General features: G+C 40.6%; 1 long non-coding RNA gene and 1 pseudogene across 1 annotated transcript; both read right to left on the minus strand.

Moving 5' to 3' along the window:
- Positions 1-15,146, minus strand: part of LOC100735845 (non-histone chromosomal protein HMG-17-like) — a 38,033-nt pseudogene extending 22,887 nt beyond the window's left edge.
- A 2,139-nt stretch (positions 15,147-17,285) lies between these two features.
- Positions 17,286-23,693, minus strand: LOC106028379 (uncharacterized). The gene is made up of 3 exons (XR_001201999.3): positions 23,565-23,693; positions 21,463-21,563; positions 17,286-17,801 (listed from the first exon to the last, which is right to left on the minus strand). It is a non-coding gene; the product is annotated as an uncharacterized LOC106028379 (long non-coding RNA).
- Between the last annotated feature and the right edge of the window lie 2,013 nt (positions 23,694-25,706).

A 25,706-nucleotide genomic window follows, 5' to 3' on the forward strand; every position in this document is an offset into this window, starting at 1 on the left:
GCTGAAGGAAACAATGGATAAGTTTTTAAGTGTAGGTATGACCTGTGCAGTATTAAAACTATCCCTGGCCTCTTTCCACTACATATTGGTAGTATCCTTTCCCCCAAGAAATAACATAAATGTCACTGGACACTGGAAGATGTCCCCTTGGTGAGCAAAATGTCCCTACAGTAAGCACCACTACAGGATACACATGAGAGAGCTGTATATCTGAACCTCCTTAACTGTCAGAAGAATTATCTTTCTTCAGCAAAGTATCAATGAAAGAATCATATCCAGGACTTGTCAGATCTTGTTTAAATCATTTGAAATATTTTTTATTCACTTTTTATATCTCTTGGGATCCCTTCCCTTGGGGGCATTCGTGCAAGATAAATTCTTGGATCTTTTTCAGGATTAGGTGTACTTCCATCAGTCAATGTGAAGTGTGAAGTCTGCCAGTTTCATTTTTTGTTAACTGCTAGCGTGCTTACCAGTAAATTTAGAGCTCAGTTGCAGAAATTATTTGGGCTCATGTAGCTAGAATTTTTCTTAAACATTTATATAGTGGATTTGATAAGCCACCTATACTTTTAATGCTTTAAAAATATTGTTTTTAAATTTATTCTATCCCTGCAACAACACTATATGAGTAGGCACTAGTATTGTCTTCTCTTTTAAGGAAAAGAAAGTTGAAGTACTTTGCTACTGCTCTGAATGATTTCCTCCCCCATCATTTGTTTATTTTATATGTCAAATCAGTCAGATTCTGTTTGGATGTTGATTTGGTACAAGTTCACATATAATGATACATCTGTATCACTTCATGTCCTCTCAGTCTGGCTTGTCTCTTACTCCAACTGCTACCTCAGCAACAAGCACCAACTACTTCTAGACACAACCTCCTAGGGCCCAGCCAAACCCCATCCATATCTCTCTTGCCTCCCACTTCTAGGCTTCCCTGTTAACCCCAAGAAATGGGACATGAAGGATCTTGCTTCAGATTCCAGAATCCATACATGGAATGGAATTAGCACCTTAGAGTCAAAATGCTGCTCAATAGGCGATGGAAACGGACACATCTGTCCCTATATTGATTCCATACAGATTGTCCTGTGGTGTTGCTTTTCAGAAAATGGCTCTACAAAATCAAGCAATCAGCAGCACCTTGTGACAATCAACTCAGCTGCACCTGCTTAAATTTCTCTCTCTCTCCTTTGGCTGCTTCATGCCCGCCGCTCACTTTGGCTTCTAGGGATGACACGCTCTAACCAAGTACTAACCAAGCACCACAGCACTGTCTTTGTCTGATTTCTAAGGAATCTAGGCTATGACATATGCAGTATCTCCATTCTATTCCAAGACCTGTAGCAGATGCTTGAAACTGTAGTTTTGAAATCTCTCTAGTTTCTTCCTCTTTCATACCTACCAATGATAAAGTTTAATTTACAAAACTAGGCACACCAAGGGATTTATAATAACTAATAATAGAAAAATTATAACAAGATACTATTTTACCTGTTATGTGATTATGGTCTCAAAGTGTCTTATTGTACTGTAAATTCTAGTAGTCTCAGTGTAAAGCTTTTATTGCCTTGTTACATCCTGGGTTTTCACCTTTTTACTTCAAGGAAGAACTGCATGGCTCCTCTATGGAATATCCAAATTATCAGCATCACCACCCTTGTGCTTTGAGGCCATCATTAAATAAAGTAAGGGTTACTCGCATATAAGAAGTGTGATAACTTAATAGTGTTTCTCATCATAAAGACAGCTATTAAGTGATGAATTTTCAGGTACAGTGTAGATACTCTGAAGAAAGGGATGATTACATCCTAGCAGACAGAAACAGAATGTAGAAGATTTCATTATACTACTTGAAATAATGCTCAATTTAAAACTTATGAGTTGTTTCTGGAATTTTCCATTGAAGACACTTATACTCTGGTTGATTAGGAGTAACTGAATCTGTGCACTGTGTACTGAGTACTGAAAGTAGAAACCATGGACATGGGGGAGGTGATTATATAAATAATTGTAAGTAAGATCATACCAAGGTCGCTGAGCACAAAGAGGGAAAGTGCTGCCCAAGGTCACATGCTTTTTCCATAGAGCATAAATACAAAGTAAAGATGCATTTGGCACCTATGATACCAGATCTTTCCCGTTAGTTAGATTTTGTTCAAGATTGGCTAGCCGGCAGGAAGACTAGAAACTACAGAGAAGCTGGAGAAATGGAGCACAACACAGAGAAAAGGATGAACATTCTGGAGAACCAATTTAAGCTCCTAGGTAAGGAAATCTGTCTCTGCTAATGCAGGGTAGGCCTGAGAGGACTGGCAGTTCTAGAGATAAATAACAGATCAGGCCAGCAGCACTGACCCTAAAACAAGCTCATGGTTATAAACTATAAGAAAACAAAATCTTACGATTTTACTGTGTTGTAGTCAGGATTTACAAGGGAAAATATTTAATACAGGACACATAATTTATAGGATCATTTATAATATTTATCCAAAACATCAAGTGCAAAAGAGTGCAAGAGACCTGTTCACTCACAAGAGACCCAAAGGATCTAGCCAAGGGCCTGTATCCCATGGCAAAGTCCTGCATGAGTACAGCTGAAGACCTAGAGCTCATGCGACGTCCTCCAGCAGTCCAAATGGTGACCTAGAGACCTGTATCATTCTCATTGTTTTGTTTGGTTGGATTTTATTCTGTTTTATCTTGTTTGATTTTGTTGTATCTGATGGCATGAGCAGCTATTTCTAAGATAACAAGATATATTATGGTAGTCATTTTGGATTTACTATTATCTTGTTTTGAAGTTCAGTATTACATTCATTGATTTGTTTTTATTGGTTCTATTCTGTTTCTGTTTTGAACTTACTATATCTGAAGGTATGGGCAGCTATTTTGAAGATAGCAAGAGGCATTGTGGTAACCATTGTTGATTTCCTATTATCATGTTTTGAAATCCTGTGTCACTTAAACCGTCTTGTTTTGATTGGCTTTATTCTGTTTCATTTTGCTTGGTTTTATTCTCTCTAAAATAAAATTTAAAAATACACTTTTCAGTTGAAAGATTTTGGTTCATTTTTCCATTGTCCTGTTCCTTCTCAACAACCAAGTTCTCCTATGTTTCATCTCTGCAATCCAGAGATCTACTAGAACCTTCTCTTTGGCAGAATGTTTCAAATCACCTTGCTGGCTCTTTGCTCTTAATTTCCAAAACAGATCTGGCCAAAAGCTCTCAGCAGTATTCATGCCACCATCCCAAAAGTAGACTACATTGAAATTTTTCTGCCACCCAGGCAATATCTTTATTTTATTTATTTATTTTTTTATCTTTTTCATTTTTATCGGTACCAAGGATCGAACTCACGACCGCCTGCTTGCAAGGCTTATGCTGCTGAGCTAAATCCCCAGCCCTGGCAATATCTTTAATACAAGCACAATGCAGATCAACCTCTGCCAAAGCACAACATATGCCACCTGGGCTCCAGCAACCAGTGCAGTCTTTCTTGGTAGAAATCTTCTGACCTTCATCTTAACTGGCAGCATTTCTACCACTTCTCTGATTTTTCAGGCTATAACCAGTCTCCCATATAGTTTATAGTGCACAGGGGCTGCCTCTTTGGCCACTCCCTGAAAACCTTTCCAAATTAATTCCAAAGCCTCTTAAGCCACACAGCCAGGTAACGTCACAGAAATGGTCTCATTCCTGACACCACTTTTTCTGTAGTCAGAATTTGCAAGAGAAACAGATATAACACAAGATATACAAATGGATAACAAATTATAGGATCGGCGTATGGCAGTCAGTCACAGAGTTAGCCAAGGAAGTGTACAAAGGGTGTCTGCACATTGAAGGCTCAAGAGTTCAGTCCAAGGCCTGGAGCTCACTGTAGTGTCCTGGAAGTCCCTACCAGGAGGCCAATGGGTCTGCATCAGAAGCCAGCGGGCGACATCCAAGCTGAAGGCAAAGACAGAATCTCCTCCAAAGAAGAGAAGCCAGTCTCTCTTGCCTCATTTCCCTTTTATGCTGTCTAGGTAATAAGCCACCCTAGAGTGGGTCTTCTACACCCCGTTATGTAGAATTGCTGGGCTGACATAGTTAAACTTCTAAACTTTTCAAGCTGACACAATCAAGGAATCACTGCACTCTGAATGTGACTCTTCCAACATGGTGAGCTAGAGTTAGAGAAGAAATTCAGTGTAGTGCCCACTGTATTTCAGTGCTTAACCAGGAGGTATTTTGGGAAGAAGTTAATTCTTTAAGAGTGTTCTATAGAAAAAATACAGAATATCTTCACTTCAGAATTTCTGGAGTCACCCTACCCTAGTGAGATACAGCGACCAGAGACAGTTATGAGAAGGTAGGAGTTAACTATAAGGCCCTTGAGACACTAAACTCGGGCCCAGGAGGACATGGGGGTCCTGTTCTCTGAGTTGAGAAAGTAGGCCTGTTGCACATGGCTTTTGGAGGGTGCTAGGATGGAAAGTGTTGGCATTACATCCACTGAGTTGTTTGAGTGCTACCCCCTAGTCCAGTTGTCTGTGTCAAACAAAGAGCTTAGTGGACTGTTAGCTTTCCCCATCTACCAATGTGAGCAGGGCTATGGCTTGGCTTGGGTGACTGCCACAGCCTGGGATTACAGGCAGAGGGGCTTCTGGAACAGGGGAGCATATCACAAACCCACAGGCTGAAAAGTTAGGCAGAGTGAAAGTGAAGCCTTACGGGTCATAGAAGGACATGGAAACCGGGAACAGCTGAGGCAAATGCAGGCCTAGGATGGCCTAGGGAGAAGATCTAATGCTGCTTCTTTTGAAACTCTTTAATGAAAGTGAAAAGGAAGCAATACTCCCAAACTCATTCCTGGAAGCAAGCATTACCCTGATACCAAAATCAGACAGGGACCCAACTGAAAAAGAGAACTGTAGGCCAATCTCCCTAATGAAAATAGATGCAAAAATTTTCAATAAGATACCAGACAGCAGAATGCAGCAAATTGTCACGAAGATGACAAACTATGACCAAAGATACAGGGATGGTTCACCCTATATGCAAATAAATAAATGTAATAAGCCATGTTTACAGAATCAAGGACAAAAACATTATGATCATCTCAAGGGATGCAGAAAAAGTGTTTGACAAAGTGCAATGCTCATACATGATAAAAATCCTTCAGGAAAATGGAATAGGTTTATTTATCTCAATGTGATAAAAGCTATTTATGACAAAGTGACAACCAACATCGTACTAAATGGACAAAAACTGAAAGCTTTCGCGCTAAAATTAGGAACAAAAAAAGGATGTCCACTGTCACCACTCCTATTTGATATAACTTTGGAAATATTAGCCAGAGCAATTAGACAAGAGAAAGAAATAAAAGGAACAGGGGAATGAAAGAAACAAGTTAAATTGTCATTATTTAGGGTTGACATTATCTTTATGTAGAAGTCCCCCAAAAACTCCACCAAGATTTGTAGACTTAATGATCACATTTGGTAGCTGTTATAGTTTGTGTCTAGTGTCCCCCTAAAGCCTTTTGCATTCATGGGGGTGGGCTTCTCGAGTTTGTGATTGGTTCATGGTGCAATGCTGGGATTATGGATGTGAGTGCTACACCTGCTCTGGGGTGGGTAACCTTCATACAATATCAATGAAGGCAAAAGGCATGTTCTCACGCTTCTCTTTTTATGCTCTTGCTTTTACTGTCTTCTGCTGCCATGAACTGTTGCCCCTGTTCCATGCCACCCTGCTTTGGAGCCAGATGATTATAGACTGAAACCTCCACAAACTGTGAGCGAAATAAACTGTTCTTTCCTTAATTTTGGCCATTGAGTATTTTGTCTCATAATGAAAGAAGAATAACTAATATTGTAGCATTTGGACACAAAATCAATACTCAAGAATCAAAAGCATTACTGTACAAAAATTTCAAATTTACTGAGAGATAAATAACAGCTTTAACAATACCACACCTTTCATAATAGCATCAAGAAAAATGAAATACTTCAGAATTAACCTAATGAAGGAAGTAAAAGACATTTAAATTGAAAATTATAGTATTCTGAAAGAGAATATCAGAAAATGGAAAGATAAACCTTGCTCTTGGATAGGAAGAGCCAATATAGTGAAAATGGCTACACTTCCAAAACTTTTACACAAATTTAATGCAATCCTGATTGAAATACCAATAGCATACCTCACAGAATTAGAGGAAACAATTCTGTTACGTTGATAACATTGTGTGAATTTGAAAAATTTAGAAATTTAGCTATGGCACTCAGCAGGGAGCCAGGATCCTTACTTTGTAAATATCCTCAGCCTGTGCAGGAGGAGTGTAGACCAGGAAGAACCAGTAATAAAGCTCAGCCCTTGCTTGTGAGGCAGCCAGAACAAGGAATGGGGAGAACCAGGAAGGAATCGAGGCTCCTACAAGTGAGCCAGCTGGAGCAGACCAGGGAGAACCATGAGGGAAGCTGAGCCCCCATCTGTGAGCCAGCCAGCACACAGGCTGGGGAGAGAAGAACAGAACCCCCCATCTCCACTCCGCTGTGAACAATCAACTGACTGTTTGATTGACTTGGCCAGCCTAAAGCTGGTAGTCTGAACTCTTGACTTCATGCTTGACAGGCAAGTGCTTACACCACTGAGCTGAATCCCCAAACCCTAGAGCAATCGATTTTTATTGTATTTTATTTTTTTATAGGTACCAGGGATTGAACTCATGACTGCCTGCCTGCAAGGCAGGTGCTTATGCCACTGAGCTAAATCCCCAGCCCCAAGCAATTGATTTTTGAGACAACTCTTTGTAGGACAACAATATGCATTATAGTAACTATTGTAGATTTCCTACAGTCTTATCACTGTTTTGATTCATTTTACTTTCTGTCTTATTCCCTTTAAAATTTATTTTTTTCAGTTTAATCCTTTATCATAAGGAAAGCAAAGTCCTAAAAACAAAAAACAAACCAAAAAAAAAAAAAAAAAAAAAAACCAAGCCAGAGGGGATCCCATCTAGACTCCAAATCCTATTCTAGCAACTCTGTGGTCCTTCTGTTAAAGCTAAGTGGTTAGACAATTACAGTCTTCAGAGTTAGACAATTACAGTCTTAGTTCATTAATTAGTTTTTTGAGACAGGGTCTCAATAAGGCTGGCCTTGAACTCACTGTATAACCTAGGCTAGCCTTGAACTTGCTGTAACTTCCCGCCTCAGCTTTCTGAGTGCTGGGATTACAGGCCTGTGCCACTGTGTCTGTTTTAGACAATCCCAATTTAAAGTCTCTCAGCTGAGTGCCATGGTGCAGGCCTTTAATTCCAGCTGTTCAGGAGGCCAATTTAGGAAAATTAAAAATTCAAAGCCAGCCTGGGAAACCTTGCAAGACTATGTCTCAAAATTTAAAAAGACCCAGGAATGTAACTCAGTGGTAGAGTCCTTGCTTGGCATTTTTTTTTAATTTTTATTTTGAAAGTATACAACAGAACAAGTCGGAATAAAGCCAACTAAGATCGTACAGTGAAATTGGTACAGAACTTCACAGTAGGTTACCAGGATAACAGTAATAGGTATCAGAGTATATTTTATCTTTACAATAGTTGTTCTTCCAATCCCCTATATCAAAATGAGATGAAATATAGAACACTATAGAACTTATCAAAATAGAATATTGAATAGAGCAGTACCATTAATCAGAAAAGAGCAAAACAGTAATAAAAATATTTGCCTTCAAAGAAATGGTAGAAGGAAGTCTCTCTTATTTGCTATGGTCAACCTCCCAGGAGATGCTCAGATTTCTGGTACCCATTTGCTAATGGGCGGGGTGGGGGGAGGAGAAGGAGGATAGGGGAAGTGTAGGTTTACTATTGCTAAGCAGGGAGGCAGAATGGTCATTTGTTTTTACAGCATCCTCAGTTCCAACATGGCATGGATCTCAGGAGACACTGCTAGTTCTCCTCCTGGAAGAGCTATAGTGGGCCACACTGCCGCCGCTTACCAGGGAGGGGAAGTGCTGGCTTGGCTTCCCAGAGTCCTAAATTCCAACATGGCCTGGATCTCAGGAGACACTGCTAGTTCTCCCCCTGGAAGGGCTGCAGTCTGCCATGGGAATTAGATTTGTGATTATATAACAAAATGTAAAGTAAACTAGTTAACTATAAGCAATATGTAAGTCTGTAATGTGTCAATTTTGCCTTTGGGGTTAAAATTTAAAATGGATTAAGGAGAAAATAGAGAAGTGGAAAGACAAATAGATTACAAGTAAGGTTGGAGAACAAAAATGGGTCCTGACAAATTAGGGACACTGCAGACGATTGAAAGAAAAGAGAGCTGAAAGAGATAAAAGATAGAACAAAACAGAACCACTCTCACACTCATAAACAACTAATGAAAGAGAAATAAAAAACAAACTGAAAAAAAACAAGAAAAAGGAAAACAAACAACAACCAAAATGAAATAAAACAAAACACAGAGTCCACTTCCAGCATTCTCTCTGGGTTCACCAGTGGACAGAGTCCTGAATTGTGCCACAGTATCCCAGCTGGCCAGCACTGCTTTATGGCGGAGTAGCAGATAACATTAGCAGGCCTGCCCGGAGACCAGACTCACTGGCTCGCCACAGTCCAGGCAGTTTCCACAGGTCTGCGCCCAGCTAGGAGCTGCTGGAGGAAGCTGGCAGCAGTTCTGGCCTGACCCCAAAATGGCTCTCTGCTAATCACTGTGTCCTGCGGGAGGACTGAGTCCTCTGCACTCACCGCCATGTCCACTGCTCCTCTCCACTGCCACATCTGTCTGCAGAGGCCTCTGGGGTCCCTGGCTGCCATTGCTACCATAAACTGTGTCCTCAGGTTCCAACAGCTCCTCTCACAGAGTCTGGCTCTGGGTGAAGGCACCACCAGCTACCACCTTCTTTGTTCAAGTTTTTCTTTTTATTCTCTCTGTGGGCTTCAGTTCACCCTTCAGACTCTTCCTGGGTCCAGGGGACCCACTCCTCTCCTTTTTGTCTTCCTCACGATGCTCTAGTCCAGTGTCTCGATGGTAACTCTCAGCGAGGTTGTTGTCTGTGCTGCTTACTGCTCCGTCATCTTCCCGGCTTCCCTTTAAAACTAAATTTCAAAAAATAGCATGGTACTGGTTCAAATACAGACCTGAGAGTCAATGGAACAGATTAGAAGATGTAGAAACAACTCCAAACATAGTCAGCCATCTTACCTTTGATGGAGGAGCCAGGCACCTTCACTGGAAGAAGGATAACCTCTTTAGTAAATGATGCTAGAAAAAGTGGATTTCCACATACTGAAGATTAAACCTAGATCATATCTCACACCACACACTAAACCAAAATTGAAACAAGTCAAAGATCTAAATAGTAAAACAGAAATATTAAATCTGCTGGAAGATAGAATAGGTAGAACTCCTGAAGACACTGATATATCCAAAGACTTTATGAACAAAACTCCATTGCACAGGAAATATTAGAATCAACAACTGGCATTTTATCTTTTTAAAAGGGTTTCTGTACAAGAAAAAAAAAACCACCATAAAGTAAAGAGACACAGAGTGGGAGAATATTTTTGCCAGCTGTTCCTTGGACAGAAGACTATATATAAAATATATAAAAACTCAAAAAAATCAGACTTCTCCACATTGAAGGCCCCATCCAAAAATAGACATCTGACATGAACAGACACCTGTCAGATAAAGGAGTACAAACAGCAGATCAATGCATAAAAATACTTAATATTACTGGTCATTTGAGAGGGTCAAACTAAAACAACACTGAGATTTCATCTCACTCCAGAAAAGAATGACTTTTGTAAATAAGATGTAGAAGAATGAAGGAGAAGGATTAGGAAAAAAGAAGAATTAAGATAAATCATGTACAGGTATAAATACCCCATGATAAACGTGCTCCTTGTGTGTGTGTGTGTGTGTGTGTGTGTGTGTGTATAACAAATAAAAATAATTTTTAAAAATGAAAATAAGACAAAGAAAGTCAAAATGTGGAAATACTGATCATTGTTGAATCTGGATGATGGTCACACAAGGCTTATATGATTGTCTAATATTATGTACCTTTAGAAATTTTCCATAATAAAAACTTTATAAACTAAAGTAACACATAGCTATTAAATTCAGGTGTGGGTTTGGGAGATATTCTTCACAGAGGACTAAAATCATCTCGTGTGCCCACAGGGAGAGTGCTCACACCTTGAGACGGCAGGGTCACTGTCACTGAACATGCACATAGCCTTCGTTTTCTTCGCGGGCTGTGTGCCTGCTGCCAGAGTAACTGGGCCCGTAGGTGTGTGTCCAGTGCTGCCTTCCTTGTGGCTTTTAACTGTCTTGCTAGGGAAATGCTAACTCTTCCTGGTGATTTGGATAATAAAGTAAGGGGAATTTTCACCACAAAATGATTAATGCTGTGGAAAATGGCACACTTTGGGACCTCTTGCTTTACTATTATGAAATTTGATTTCTGTCACTATGAAGAGCATATCTAGACAGTTTCAATAAATTTCTACCATCTAATTTAACTGGTATTGGTTATTTTCTGCTCAGTGAGTTCACATGTGTTACATAATATTACATAGCTATTGTTTGTTTGTTTGCTTGCTTGCTTTTTTGGTCAAAGAATCTTTTATCAGAGAACAAGCTACCTAGACATTTATGATTGAATTATTTAGGTTTTTCAAGATAGGGTCTCGCTATATAGTTCAGGTTGGTCTTGAACTCTCTATGTAACCCAGGCTAACCTCAAACTTGGTGGCAATCTTCTTGCCTCAGTCTTTCAAGAGCTGAGACTATAGGCTAGTGCCACCATGCCTGGCTGTGTAGTCATTTATTCTAAATGGTTTCTGTGACAGACATCTGGAAAAGAATAGAGTGGAATGGCCTCAAAAGTCAGTAAGGACTCACTGTGCTCTCCACTGTGACGCATATCAGCAGGGCGACATCAAGGTACCTTGTAGTAAGCTGTTCCTGAGCATCCTCTCTCCCCCTTAAACCTGGAGCTGGGCAAACACTACCCGCTCTTCACGGCATTCTATCTGGAACATTCTGTGACAGAGCCTGATGCTAAATTGGACATCTCAATTAAAGGTTGACTATACTAGAAGTCTAGATGTATTCTAGGAGAATGGAAAGCCTTGGCAAAATAGCTTTTGTGTATATAATTAGGTATCCTAAGAGACAGCAATAGTGAACTTCTTTATTATGCAAAGCAATTAGTATTATGCAAAATAGTATTTTAAATTATACCATTTTTCCCCTTTGCTGGAAAGCATGGGACAAGTTTCTATTAAATATCCATATACTTATTGAGATTTCTTATGTATTTGGTATAATTCTAGGAATAAAAGAATAAGAGAGATTGTATGACTAATTTAAAGATCCAAAATAGCAGAAACAATAAAAAAAGAGGTCTGAAAACTTAGAGCAGCATTTCCACTCTGCCCCCACAAAATATAAAAACAGACGTTAGGTTTTTGCTCTCAAAATCTTTAGACTGGAAATAACTTTTAATCTTGTTTATTCAGCAATAGCTTTTACAGATCTTTTAGCAAGGAGATGATTAAAGAATGGGCAGAGAATGAAGGTACCACGGTTGGCAGCTCAGCTGCAAACAGCCTTGGCACCACGTGAAGCAGGGTCTGTTCTGTACAAACCAGAACCAGTGCAATTGGACTGCCTAAGACAGCACTGAGGATCTATCTCATGGCTTTGTGGGAAACCTACAACATCTTCATTCAAAGGAAGGGATTGGACGAGTACCAGCTTAAAAGTTGTGCATCGAATAAAATATAAAAAACCCAAATTAAATGAAAAATACTCTATCTTATTTATAACTAAAGGAATTAAGACTAGAATAGTACCTTCTCACCTTTCTGCTGATCTGTTAACATAACATTTTAACAGGTCCTACTTTCATTTGTGCAGGCAGAATCATTTTATAAAAAGTCTGGTCAAGTCTTTGTGCTGCCACAAATGTGTCACTGACTTCCCAGCTTACTTTAGAAACATATTTCAACGTGTATTATACTGTGTCTTAGTTACTTTTCTCTACTGTTGAGACAAAATTCCCAAAACTCTCCAGTTAAGGGGGAAAAAGTTTATGTAACTCACAGTTTGTAGAAGTTTGAGTCCATATTGGCTGTTTTCAAGGGTGTGTGGCAGAGGGGAATTGAAGAGGAGAAAGAGTTCATGGTAGGCAGAAGGCAGCAAACAAGAGGATTAGCAGCTTCTTTCTGCCTCTTTTGTACTCTGTCTTGGCTACAGGGATGACAGCAGTGTGAAATCAATCAGTGGGCTAATTTAGTAATCACATACCCTTAATCCCAGCATCACACACTTTAGGTTCAGCCACCTCTATAAAAGCCACACCGAGGGCCACATGAGACTTTGGGGGGCACCTGGACACAAATCATAACATTTCATAAAATTCTGCAATTGTTTATATTTCTAGTGCCTAGGAAATTTTCATATGGCAACATAAAAAGATGTGCCTCCCTCTTTTTAGCTGCTATATAGTATTTCATAGTATGGCTCAAGTTTCACCCACCAGAGATGTTCCTTTCGGGTGATGCCTGGATTCAGCTGGCCCTCCAGGAGCTGAAAACTCTCTCCCAGCCTAGTTGTTGTATGCTTTTCCCAGAACACTATTGTACACTGAAGACTTGAATAGAGTTTATTAGATAAACCTACTGATAAGTCTCAACATGCGCTTTGAGGTCATCAAGCAACACCTCATAACTCAAGGATTCCTCTTGCTAGTAGCCCAGATAGCACCCCCAAATCCAGTCCTCCCAAAGCACTGAGCATTGACTACGCGGCTGTAAGGATTAGCTCTTCCTGGTTCAATCCCTAGCACCACAGTAAACAAATAAGTAAATAAATAATCTATTTAATTAAATGAAGGGTGTTGGGGATGTAGGTCAGTGGCAGAGCTTGAGGCTCTGGCTTCAATCCTCAGGACAGACAAAATAGATTGAAGTTTTAGGAGGTCTAAACATAAATAGAATATTACTTGAAAAAAGAAATGTTAGAAGCTTTCTCTGGAACAGAAATCAGCAAGACTTGGTTCTACATCCATGCTTTATTATAATCAGAAACTCCACAAATGAAACAGAAGACATTGGTACCTCACGAGGAAACGAGCCCCTTCCAACCCCTTCCTTTCAGAAGCACGTGGTCGATGACCCCAGCATGCCTGAATTCTGTCAGTTATATTACTTTCATTTCTAACAATTTTGTTCTGGATATTTAAGATGTGCCAAACGAGTCACATAAATATAAAGATTTTTTGAATTATTGTGTCTCATCAGTTATCTTTTATGAGTGTATAATTCAAAAACATCAGAGAAATCTCAACTTTAAAAAGTTCTTTTAGAGCAAAAATGAAACAGAACAATTGGTAGTAAAGTAACTTTTGGTCAGAATAATTAAGAAATTGACATAATTGCCATATTTTTGGAAAAGTTAAAGATTACATTATACTAATTTGGAGCTGTATTTTATCAGAAGCTGTGGCATAGTCTGATGCCAAAAAAGACATTTTAACACATGGTACACAGTATCACGAAATACTTTATCCATAAAATTCCAAAGAAAAAATCTGAATTTACAAGTTGCAGTTAAAGAAACCAAGTTTACTGCTGCTTTTAAAGCAAGACACTGATAAACCAGGCTATACTTATGCTATGAAATATACCTTCAGTCTTCATGCTCAGAATTTTCAGTTTGTTACAAACATGTGTCAGATAGCATTTAGAAAAATATTATTCTGGTATAACTTTCTTTCAAACTACATGTGCACCAAAAGATACAATGTGTGTTAGAAACTGACATTATGACATAAATTACTGGATCAGTATCAAAACTTGATGAATTTTCTTAATTGGAAAATATCATTGAAGCCCTGAGTTTTCAGATGCTAATTAGATTAAGAAACATGTGCTTTGGGGTCTACTCAGCTGTTCTCTTTTTGATCCTAATACATAATATGCCTTGATAGGTAAGGTTTTAAGTAAAGTATATAAAAAAAGAAGCAGCATAAGTGAAAGAACTTTTGTGGCGCTGTGTTAAATAAGCACACTTTGTCATTAGGAAATGCAAATTATGGGGTAAAATTACCTTGATAAAATAAGGTTGTGAGAATGTGTGATTTGGTACCACAGCCTGGTAAGAGGAGAAACGTCAATCTGAGAGGCGGCAGAGAGATCCAGCTCTACTGAATGGTATCTTCATTCATACTTTACTTGGTGCTCAGTGAAATGATACAAGTCCTAGTCCAAGTCCTGCTTTGGAAAATTTGGCCTATTTTTATACATAAGTATTTCTTACATATTTGGGGGGAAAATTAATTTTTCTTTTTTTAATTTCATTTTTCATGAAATTATAAAGTACTTTTTATAATGTCGCGTATGAACATATTAAGTGCATTCTGAAGACATGAATTGCTAAGCTTGTGAACTATCATTACACACGAGGTTATAAGTCATAGCTCTAGTAAACTCATATTAAAAAGTCTCATCAAGGTGGCTTTTTTATTGTAAGGGTCAAATTTTGATCTCAATAGGCCCTAACTGATAAATTTCCATCCAAACAATGTTCTTCCTCTTCCTGCTCGGCTTGCCCTCTTGTTTATCTTACTTGGGTACTGCTGGCTCCATGTGCCCACTTTGTTATCTGCCACGTGGTAGATATCTTTGCCACTTTGTTATCTGCTTCCTCAGATGTGTGATAATCTTCACTGCCTTTGCCTCCAGGGTTGAGATCTTCCGTTACACTGCGCTGTCTGGTGGGGCCATCAGCTGCCTGGGGAGGTTGCTGCTCTGGACCTCCTCTGGCCTGTCTTCACGGTAAGCGGAAGAAGGACAGGCCACCGAGTGAGATTTCTCTGAATTATTCAGGTCTGATGCCCTGATAATGGCCAGCCCTGTGACCCATGGACATCCTTGTCTAAGCTGAGCTTCGTGACCACAACCTCTCCCTGGAGGCTGTCCCTTTGTTGTTACTCTTTGGTACCAGAGTGGAAGGACGTCACTGGTGGGGGATAGGTTTCTTGCCTCTCTTTCAGTGGTCCCCTGAGGACTTACGTGCTGACTTTCCTGGACCCCTCCTGCTTCTGGTTTCCACTCTCCGTGGGATGGAGCAGTCATGCCGCTCATCTCCTCTGCGTAGCAACATTTCTCAATACACATTTTAGATAATTTCTGCTTTGAATCAAGCCAGTTTATACACCCTAATGCAGTTTCATCCCAGGCCCCTTTTCAATAGAATCCTTAGTGAGGGCCCTTGCTTCAGTGGTAAAGAAACTCTACAACATACAAAGCTTACCATACTAAAGTAGATCCAGATTTCCTTGTCCACAACAACAAAGTTGCTAGACTTCCAAGAGCTGTGACTACACACTGGAATCATCTGGGGGAGCCTTTTGATTTAGTTAAATTAATTGGGATGAGGTACAGGCATTGCTATATTTGGTAAATTTTGTTTTATTTTGTTTTTGATACCGGGGATTGAACTCATGACCTCAAGCTTGCCAGGTAGGTGCTTGTGCCGCTGAGCTAAATCCCCAGCTCTGTTTTAAGACTAGGATCCATTTAATGGAATCATGTGGAGTGACCATTTCACAAGGCCATATATTACAAATGTGACCATTTGAGAAGTAAGTTGAGAGCATATGACAGTTTTTACTAAGTTTAGTAATCTTAGAATCTTTTTTCTAAGTTAGCAAATCTTTTTTCTTAAATTAACAAATTAAGTAATACAGAAATCAGGTGTAAACGCATTTCTGTATTATATGGAGCATGGGCCCCAGGTTAGTCTTCACAATGAAGAAAAGATGAAATTCAGACTGTGATAGCTGTAGCCTCCTAGGAAAGTCTTTAACCAAACTGTAATTTATTAGTAGGTGTTATGATTTAGAATGTTCCCCCAAAGGCTCATGTATTTGAAAGGTGATAGGATCATGGGAATGCTATACTCATCAGTGGATTTGTTCACCGATGAATTCAGTAGTTCCCATGCTATTAGGAATGGAGCCTGCTTGGCAGAACAGGTCACTGGGTGTGAGACCTAGAAGGGCAGTTTCTTGTCCCTGGCTCCTCCCTTCTCTATTTGTCTTTTTCCTAGCTGTCATGTCATTGTCATGTTTCTCTGTCTCTGCCAACATAAAATCCTCTCACAAGGTACAGTAGGCAGGACCCCAGGAGCTGAAGTCTTCCCAAGAAACTATGATGAATGACTGCTGCATCCTGTCCAGATGCCCAGTGCTGGCCGTGGCTGCCTCTGCATTTGTGGGCACTGAAGGAAAGGAAAGATCAAGTTCTCGAAACAGAAACAAAGCAACTGCCAACAACATCAAAAAAACAGGCTCACATACAAACAATTTTATGTCCCTGTTAGGGACATTGTCTCTCCATTCTGGCAGCTTTAAGCTTCTGGGTTCCTGCTAGGTTGCTGTCTGCAGTTTCATTTGCCTTAAGCTGAGCTTACTTACAACCATGACTTTCAGGCTCCAGGAATTAGTGAAGGCATCCTATTTCCCACGGCATCTCATCTCCTGAAAAGTCCCCAAAAGACGTGCATACTCTTCTGTTTCTCAGTTTCAAAGTCTTACCTTCTCAGAAGACTCAACCCAATGACTGATCCTCATTCTATGATAAAACAAGGGCCACCAGTGAGCAAAGACCGTGAAAGTTGCCCACAATGTGGAGGTGGTGCTAGAGGATGTGTGAAAGCCAGAAAAGAGGCCAAGAAAGTTGTGCAGAAAAGGATGTGGCCACATATTTGCCTAAGTGATCATCTAGTATTTTGGTTAACCTGTCAAATCTTTCAATCCTCAAATGTACCCCAGAGTGACCTCTAAAAGTTTTTTTCTGATATCACATGGTCTTGTTGTACGTCATCCTTCAAAATTGCTATGCTTTCATTGTGCCACAATTTTGTAACACTTCTAAACAACCACTTCTCCTTGCACTGCAGCTTCCTGGAAGGGTGTGAACTCAGGGCTCTGATGTCACGGCTGTGGTCTGCAGGAGGTTGCTCACTCTCAGAGGGCTTTGATGTCAGAAACACGTCCATCGCATGCATTTTCTGGAAACAACATGATTAGCCTTTCAGTGATCTAAAGGTGAGCAACCAGCTGAGCATTACAAATGACAGGTAGATTGAAACTTAGTCATAGCCCTACAGTGAGCACGAACACGTAAACACGCAGGTGCGTATTATGAAATCATTTTTATATAAGGGGTGTTTGGGGGAGGTAGAGGTTCACCCTTCAACACAAGTTCTAAAAGGATAAAAATCCCAAACAGCCTTGAGCTGCATTAGCAAGCTGGTACATTCTTAGAAAACCACATATTAGGTGCAGTTTATCAGGGGAATCAGGCTATGTAACTGCTTACTCCCTCACTTAATATTCAAGTGCCTGGTAGTATCCACTTACTTGCACCTTCCTAAGGTGTTTCAGACACTCTATCAGAACCTCCACGAAGCAGGGCCAATAAACTCAATAGCCTTGAATTCCCAATCTAATCCTTATATAACTCAATAGTACCTTAGTGAGGCTTTGGATGAGGATTTACATTCTCTTCATCCATAAACTTGATGAATTGCATTTGGATAGCCTTACCCACACCCACCTATGCTAGATGTCAACTGATGCTGACTCACAGAAATGGGGGCAAAGAGCTGTACAATGGTTGTACATCCTCACTATTTGGGGCAGGAGCCTTGACACACCAAGATCCCTGAGTGTCTCAGGTGATGACCCTTTCTTCTGCTAGTGTCACAAACCGCTCTAGTGAGACCTAGAAGGAAAGGAAAGGAAAGGTCATCAAGATTTGGCAGAAAAGCAAGTAAATATCAAAAATATCAAAATATCCCCTAAACATATGAGTTAATAACTTGAGCAGAAATATAAGGAGGGAAAAAGGAAGGGTCAAGTCACTTATAGCTTGATATCTTCTATGACATAGCTGGGCTCAGATGGTAGGGGTGAAAGAAACCTGAAGGCATCCCCAGTGATGGGGGTCCTGAGACCCCCAAAGAGGTATGTGGAGGGGCCTGGTCTAGGAGACTAGTGTCTCCAGAAGACAACATGGTACACCATCAAGTTCCTTCCCCATACAGTTTTCTCAGTAAGGTGAGTTCGCAGAGGTTTAGTGAGCTTTCTTCTTTGCCAATAAGGCCTGAAAGTTACACTATTTATATAAATTGTATATTGTGCAGGGACAGAGAGAGAAGACTTACTCTACGTATGAAAAAAGTTTTTTGGGGGTTCTTGAAATGAAGGATCAGAGCTCAGTATGTGCAGAAACAGATCTGTCAAAAGCTCTCCACAGTCAACAATGGACCTCCTTTCTCCAAGCAGGACTTGGGCTACTGGACCTCTGAACTTACTCAGGACACACCGGGGTCTAACATGCAGTTCCCACTGCTGTGCAGCCTCAGGGCCTGGAAAGCCTCAGACAGCAGCGGGGACTTTGGGCCACTTACATAAAACTGAATTGTTTGTTCATTATGTCTCCTGTAAGTTTCCTGAAAATTGTTCAATTATTTTGAGCAGCAGGTAAGTCTGGAACAGGCTCATTAGAGCTCTGGATGGAACTCATGGGAATATATATTCTGCACTTGTATGGTTTTTGAATATGTATCCTGAAAGTCTCAAATGTCTTCCAAGCCTGCCCTCTATGTTGCCAGTATGTTCATTCTTAAATGGAGCACCATTTCTGGGCCCTTTGAAGGCCCACTTATTTTATAACATGAAAAAAGAAAAAACCCCACAGTATTTAGATTCTGTCAATCACTTCAAATTTTCAACCTTATAAGCTGAACAAAACACAATCCTTTATCAGCTCCAACCTGTGGGTTGCTGATTTTCAGGGTCCAGAGAATCAGCATACGCCCCGCACATCTATTTCATGTGGCCCACAACCCATCAGCATGCGTTCTCATCTCTTTAAATTCAGAATTCTATAAGACTAACAAATCAGATTTCTGGCTTGGTTAGTGGCCATCCCTGGTCCGGTCACTTGGTGGAGAGCATCGCGGAAAGAAGTAGGTATGGCACAGTACACTACCGTCAGACGGTTCCAGAGTTTGATTCCTCTTTGGGTCATGTTCTTGAACTGAGAATGGAGCAAGACTTGTCTTACTGAAACTCTCTGATGAAAGTGGCAGTGATCAGAGGCCCCATGACAGTTTCCAGCTTGCACAGAGATAACATGCAGCCCTGACAGGAACCATTCGGGGCATTGTCTGCATCAGTCACTTATGCACCGGTGTCAAGAATAACAGTAAAGACGAGTCACTGTCTGAGCTCTCATTGCTAAAATAGGCTTCTCTCTCTTTTTTCTCCACTTTTCCAAACTATCTCCTTCTTTCTCACTAATGTTTACTTGGAAATAAGTCTGTGCTGATGGCCTTTCCTGTAGCAAGAGTTCTGGAATATTCATTCCCCAGTAAGGAAAAGAACTGACAATCTCCAATTTCTGAGGTGAACTATGCCCACAAGCTCTGTATTTTCAGGAAAGGTGATGAGCGCGCCATCCTGTGGGTCTCTGTGCATGTTTGGCCTGCTCACATGGTTTGTATGCTGACCTGGCATTTCTCGGTTTTCAAAGTCTCTGTAGCCTCACTTCTTACTTATCAGAGTAGAAAAGACAGTATTTCTCAGCCTCCAAAGATTTCATTTCATACATCTCATTTCCGGGAGGTTTCCTGTGTCCCACTGTCTCCTGATCTCTTTCACTGATGTTCTTTCCTGTTCTTTCTATTCACCTGTGTCAAAGACAAAGCAGTACAGCTCATTTGGCACCAGAAGACCAGGGTGTTGGTTCAGTCCCTTAGTTACCAGCTCTTGTGAAAGTGCTTTCATCTGTGAGATGTGTCCTTCATGCACGATCAAAAGCTCTTTGGTCAAACTGGGCTTGATATCACCCACTGAATTATCAGTTATATGGATCAATAACTAGATTTTTCTTTAAACTAGCTTGAGTTGATGGTGTATTTTATTACCAACATTGTTTATTACCAACAATGTCCCTGGTCTTGAAACAAATTTCTGAGTCCTGTATTTGTCATGCATTTCTCCTTTTATGTCATGGACTTCCAGTTCACATTAACCTGCACAAGCATGCATGCCTGGAGCAGCCCTGGATCTTTTCTCTGTATAGACATGAATTTTCTTGATCATTCTATAGTAGTCCTTTCTGGATTACAGGTTGCCGAGGTTTGGGTTTTATCACTAAAGTTTGCAGCCATCAACTAAGGTTACTTCCCATGAAAATGACTATCCTGAAATTGAAGCACCAACTAATCTTCCCTTAGGGCTTCTCAGAAGATCTTCTGGAGTCAAGTGTCACCTCTCCTGCCATCTGCTCATGGCACAGGCTGGCATGCTGCTTTCTTCCCACTGTGGTTTCATCCTGCTCCTTGGCATGAGTAGGCTTTTAGCTGCAGGAGGGAGTCAAAATAAACCCTTGCCTGCGTATGAAGCCAGAGTAAATAAACACCTGGTGATGTGCCAAGTCCTGTCAGAGTATATGCATCTCTGTTCACCCACAAGAGACAAGCAACCTGGCTGGAGCCAGTTGGAGGCCACTGATTGCTCCCAGGACTCTGTGTTCAGTAGAATAACAGTATCGAGTGCAGAACTGGCAGAGACTCTGCCTAGCGCAGGCACTGCTGGGAGACACTGTCATATGTCCTGCTCTCCCCCGATCCTTCGAAGAACCCTGCCAAGAACAGGACCTTGGAGACTCAATAACATTATCTGTTTGTGGGACAGGCAGAAACAGGAGGATGGCATGGGAGTGAAAGAACGGGAGGAGAGCCAGGAGGACAAACAGAAGGAAAGGAGGAGCCCAACAACGCCTTTCTTGTATCCACCAGAAGTCAGACTGTCCCTGTAATATTAAGATAGTGATATTAAAGTTCAGTGCACACAAACTCTTTGTGCTGTTAATTTATGACAGTAGCCCTGGGGCAAAGTTGTGTCACTGGAAATATTTTTTTTTTAAATTTTATTTTGAAAGTAGTCAAATACAACAACAGAACAAGACAGAATAAAGCCAACTAAGATCATACAGTGAAATTGGTACAGAACTTCACAGCAGGTTACCAGGATAACAGTAATAGGTATCACAGTATATTTCGTTATCTTTATAATAGTTGTTCTTTCAATCACGTATATCAAAATGAGATGAAATACAGAACATTATAGAACTTATCAAAACAGAATATTGAATAGAGCAGTACAATTAATCAGAATAGAGCAAAACAGTAATAAAAATGTTTGCCTTCAAAGAGATGGTAGAAGGAAATCCCCTTTATTTGCTATGGTCAACCTCCCAGGAGACACTCAGATTTCTGGTTCCCATTTGCTAACGGAGGGGACAGAAGAAGGGGGGTATGGGAAGTGGGATGTTTGACTCTAGGCCATGCATCAGTAGGTTCACTATTGCTCACCAGGGAGGCAGGCTGGTTGTTTGGTTTCACAGCATCCAAAGTTCCAATATGGCGCGGGTCTCAGGAGCTGCTGCTGGTTCTCCCCCTGGAAGGGCCACAGTCTGGAAATATTTTTTTAATACAGAGAAAGATGGATAATAATTTTTTTGGATAATAAATCTTTAAACTGTATAAAAATATATACAGTCATAAAAGCCTCCTTTACAGTTCCAAATTCCTAGCCCTCTCTCTCTTTGGTTATCAGGTATTTGTTTTCTTTTAGACAAAAGTGAGTGTATGTGTGTGTGTGTGTGTGTGTGTACAGTCATCTCTGAGTATTAATGGGAGGTTGGGTCCTATACCAAACTCTCAGAGGCTCAAATTTGTTGTATAAAATGACACAGTATTTGCATATAACCTATGTACATCCTCCTATATATTTAAGTCATTTCTAGATTACTTCTAAAACCTAATACAGTATGTGCTATGGAAAATATTTTTTGGATAACATTGTTTCGGGAATGATAAACAGGGAGAGAATCTGCACATGTGCAGTACAGAAACAATTGATCTTTTAAATTTTTTCAGTCTGTAGTTGGTCACATTCATGAATGCAGATCCCAGCTGACTATATATGCATGTAACTTACACAAAAGTGCTTACTTATGCTCTTCTATACATTTTTTTTTCTCAATAAGATCTAGGCTCTTTCATGGCAGCACATTAACACAGTTTTTGAACGGCTGGTTGCTGGTCCACTGAATGGCTAGTTTATGTAACCAGTTCCCTAGGATGGCTGCCAGGGTGTTTACAATATGTATATCATAAATGATATTATTTCTTCTGTGTACATATCTACAGGACAAAGTCCTGACTTTGGAATTGACTCCAATGACTCTATGCTCTTTAATTTTTGATAAATAATGCCAAATAGATAGTGCTTTATTAATAATAAACAGTCAGTTGCCTGTATTGATTAGTATTGATCTGTTTGCATATAATTAGAAACCTAAAGTAGCTTTGATTTAACCACATATACATCCATTCTTGTGTGATAAAATAAGTCCCAAGGGAGACAGGTCAGTCCAGGGTATCAGAGTCATCAGAAGAAATGCCAGAGTCCTTCCTTCTGCCCCCTCAGTGGGATGTGTGGCTTCCATTCTCAAAGACACGTGTTGGAGCACTATACTTCACACCTGCCTTCCAAACAGCTGGAAAGAGCTGGAGGAGTGAGGGTACACCTCCCAGGTGAGTCAGCTCCCTTTGAAAATCCTTCTAGGAAGTCCCACATAAATTCTTGCTGATAGCTCATTGCCCAGAATTAAATTGTATGGCTACGCCTCATGATAAGTGAGACTGGGAAATGTAGTCTTTATTTGGGGCAACAAGGAAGCCTGCAGAACAATTAAAGTTCAGCTGCTAAGGAAGAAGAGAAAAGAGCCATTCTTTTTCCCACGTCATTATTCATCTTGATAAATTCCAACAATTCTGCTTGTTTTCAATTTTTTAACAGGAAGGGCCAGATATATCTACTCAAAACAAACAAAAAAGCTCCTTGACAACTCCAACATTTCTTGTGGCTCTGTTTCATCTGTCTACTATGTGCACATTTGGAAGTCTTCATTCTAGTGCAGTTAATCTGCATAAGCAGAACAGAAGTGCAGCTCTGTGCAGCTCTGAAAGAGAGCGCCGGTGCATGACTCTACTGGTTGTCATAAAGAAAACCCTGGTCCCGTGTATGGTGAGGCCCATGAGCCAATCATCTGGCTGTAACAGATATCAGAATGAAGCTGGTTTCCATTAACCAGTTTCCCCCTCCCTGTATCTTTATACCTGTGTTTACGAAAACATCAGTCACGTACAGTATTTTCATCTGTAAACATTTCTGCAGGTATCTCTAAAATACAAGAACTCTCTAAAAACCACAATGTTGTTATCACTTGTAAAATAATAATTGCTTAATACAAAAAGCAATGTTTCACTTAACCATGCCTCAAACTTTTCAGCAATTTGCTTGAATCAAGACTCCAAATGAGATCCCATATAGAGTTAGCTTTTATGACACAAAGTCCAGATTTGTGGCTCACATTTCGTATTCACACCTGTCGGATGATGGCTCTTACCTTACTTGCTTCTGGCCATCTGGATTTTTCCCTGCTCCAGTGCCTGAATGTCTTTGCTTTCAAGCTCTCTTGGTTACCATCTTGAGTAGTTATCAGCCACGAATGTCCCAGAGCAGTCCCAGTTGGTTTTTCCTGCATAGTTTCCTATGGCTGTTCCCAAAAATAGAGAAACCATTACAGTGGTATGTGGAACTCTGTGACCCGGCTCCAGGGAGGTGCCTGACTCAGATATTCATCTGAGATAAAACCAAGTACATTCCTGTTAGGATGAAGTCACTTTTATTCTAACCCAAAACTGCTCTTTTTCTGACCCAAATTTTAGAGGCTCTTACTGGTCTTACTAGTACTCAGATCCATGCTCCCATCAATAAATGCCCCACAGATTTCATCTGTTCAATCCTGGATCTCTCTGCCTCTTTCTTTGGTCTCACGGGCACACTGAAGTCAGGTCTCATACACTAAGGTTGGATCTTGAGAAACAGATCCCTACATTGCAATTGGTAACTATGAGTAAATCTCCAAAATTGACGTGTAGGTTTCCCCTCCATGTCTTGTTTACTTAAAATTAGAGAATTATGGAAAATTTAAACTGCATACAAAAGCCTGTAGGCACTTGAGTTTGCAACCAGTGGTCAAACTAATACAAAAATCTCCTCTTTCTCTGCTTCTCACCCTCCTTTTAGACTCCTCTCTTCCTAGACCAACACAACGGCCCACCCCAAGCATCCTAGGCACCACTGCATTCTCCAGCATGTACAGATCTGATCTTTCATCTCTTTGCTTAAATCAGAAGAGTAAAATAAATAGATTAAAGCCATTGACAAGAAAATCATATTTGTTTTCTTGTGCTATTCAAAAAGCTTCCCTGAAGACAGCTTCTAAGTACAACTTTCATTAACAGTAGGGGTTCACTTGGATATATACCAGAGACCAAGTGTGCAGTAAAGTATTTGAGTGATGAAGTCTCCTGTGTGCCACAGAAGCAGCATGGATCTGGACCTGGTGCGTATACGACTCCCATGGTTAACACTGGAGCTGCAGGAATGTCCTGAGTCAAACTGCTAGGGTTATTTCCAAAAGATGAAAAATATTAACAAAAGATGAGAAATATAAAATAAAAAGCGGCCTTTATTCTGAGAACACGGAGAGAGATAACCGGCACCCCCACCGCTGATCTCTCCGGCGGACACGTGGCATGGGGGCCCGTAAATAGCCTCGGTTTGGGGTGGAACCTAAGGAGGGCATTAGGGATACACAGGTAGCCCATTGGTCCTAGGTTTGGCGCCATATGTAAATTTCCAGGGGCGGGAAGATGGCGTCACAGGTAACTTCCTAGGGGCGGGTGAGATGGGGCTTCCTGCTTCCGGTTGTGGCTTTCCTGGCTACAGTGTCCTATCTGGGCCAAAACCCTTTCACAAACTACAATCCACTTTCCCGGCTTCCATTCTGTTCCTCCTCTTAGAAGAGATTCTTTCCTGATTTGGTTCTTGTCTCTTCAGTTTGGCCCTGCTCATGCCCTTGAGTATCTCTGATTACAACCTGCTTGGCTGCTGATTTTTACTTTCTGTTCTAAGAGCCCAGAGTGTCCTCTCTTCCTACCTGGGGACCTACACATTTTCAGAGCTGTCATTTCTCACCGACTCTACATACCTTTCTGACAACACACACACACACAGGAGCACATACTCTACTATCAAAGACATGAAATCAGATCATTTGTCCTTAATTAACCTCATTAAATTATCACCATATTTCCAACCTCTTTCTATGCTGAAGGAATTCACCACCTATTGCAGTGATGACATTAGAACATATACAGCAATGAAGCATCTACTCCCACTCGAATGTAGTTGCAAAGGTCTAGTTTGGGTGGGAGATCTGGTATTTGAGCTAATAGATTCCCTGGGATGTTGAATAATCAAAATTTTCTATACTGACTAATGTATAAGGTGTGCCCAAATGTAGGCTCAAGTTGGGGGCAAAGACATACTCAGGACACCTTGTTTCACCAGGCTCAGAGAATACATTACACTTTTAAAGTCTGAGATTTGAATCTGTGCAGCAGCCACAGGAGGGCACACAGCAGGTACAGAGGTACTTTTCCGTTTGTTTTTTCTGTTTTCTTGTCCTTCCTTGGTCCCA

The sequence above is a fragment of the Cavia porcellus genome, unplaced genomic scaffold (genome assembly GCF_034190915.1).
Source record: "Cavia porcellus strain 051 isolate PalLab524CR breed Dunkin Hartley unplaced genomic scaffold, mCavPor4.1 scaffold_19, whole genome shotgun sequence".
Taxonomy (NCBI): domain Eukaryota; kingdom Metazoa; phylum Chordata; class Mammalia; order Rodentia; family Caviidae; genus Cavia; species Cavia porcellus.